Source organism: Penaeus monodon, chromosome 21 (genome assembly GCF_015228065.2).
Source record: "Penaeus monodon isolate SGIC_2016 chromosome 21, NSTDA_Pmon_1, whole genome shotgun sequence".
Taxonomy (NCBI): Eukaryota; Metazoa; Arthropoda; class Malacostraca; order Decapoda; family Penaeidae; genus Penaeus; species Penaeus monodon.
The window spans coordinates 7,285,211-7,286,528 of NC_051406.1; the positions used below are offsets into that span (position 1 = coordinate 7,285,211).

At 31.6% G+C, this 1,318-nt stretch overlaps 1 protein-coding gene across 1 annotated transcript in view; it reads left to right on the forward strand.

The window, feature by feature from the left end:
* LOC119586141 (glycerophosphocholine phosphodiesterase GPCPD1-like) overlaps nt 1-1,318 on the forward strand; it is a gene marked incomplete in the record, with an annotated part of 78,881 nt that overhangs the window by 59,809 nt on the left and 17,754 nt on the right.

A 1,318-nucleotide genomic window follows, 5' to 3' on the forward strand; every position in this document is an offset into this window, starting at 1 on the left:
ATAAAATAAGAGTCTGAGTCTCGGGTAATTCCATGTTATGAAGCTATCCATCTTTTTAATACTGCTTATTGATCATTGATTATGTAAGCTTTTCTCCACAGTAGTTAAATTTTTAGCCCTGTTTAAGACTTATATAACCAGTACTTGTTTTTAGTGTGCAATTCTTTTGATTATCATTATGATGGTTTGTTGCTTCATGTATTAAAACTTCCACTAACTGATAACAGAATGAAAAAGGTGGCCAGTTGTTCAGTTGTTCCATTTCCTTTCCCAATATAGATAATGTTTCTTGTATTACCAATGTTGCCTGTTACTTTTGTTTCAATCAGGCCCTTATATTATTGTGTATTTACATAGTTTTAAACCAATCACCAAAGGAATTGCACAATTATTTAACCATCCCCTGTTGTTTATTGCATAATAGAATTTAACTATCTTTTATCTCTAATACTCGCTAGTGACTGTACCTTCCTTTCCGGCTATTTATCAATTTATTTGTGTTTTAAAGAGAGAGTTACATATTCAATTATCATAAGTTTGTTTTTACAGAGTAAGGTATCTTTTATTGTGGATTTTACAGTTTTTGTAATTTTTGTGTGAAACAAAAGAGTGGATATTTTTGCTTTTATGCAGTGCATGCAGACTTTATACTTTTTAAATAAAGTTAAATAAAATGCCAAAACAAAAACTGTGTTTCATTTTGTGAATCTGAATGATTTAAGAGATGTACTTGTGTGTATATTTCCTCCACTCTTCTATTTTTGTGATGAAATAGTTTATTCAGGTAACAGCACATATTAGTACATGTATTATAATTTATACACTTAGAAGAGAAGTGGTTTTATTTTTATTATAGCATGTTGATCATAGGCATTGCCTGTTGACCCATCAATAAATGAAACGACCCCCAAGTATATTGAGAATGAATAGGGTTCATCCCCACTGAATACATGGACTTTGTCATGAATTCTGAGGAATGAATGGTTAGGTGTATCCTTAAATGACATTTTCTATTTTTGATGGATTTGTGGGTTGTATTATCACTATTGGGTGCTATGCCTCACATTTTTCCCCAACAAAATCCTGTTGGTGGTGGTGAGCATGTAAAAAATATATATATCACAAGAATCTGAGTTCTTGGTATTTCCTCTTTAGCCTGGAGTAAATGCTCCCAATAACTCAGGTTCAAAATCATTTCAAATGAAAGTCAGAGAAACAAAAGCAATAGGAGTAGTAAACAGATGAATAAGGGAAAGTTATCTGTTAAGGGTAGTTATTGCTGGAAAATTGAAGTGAAAATGCAGTGATTAGGACATTT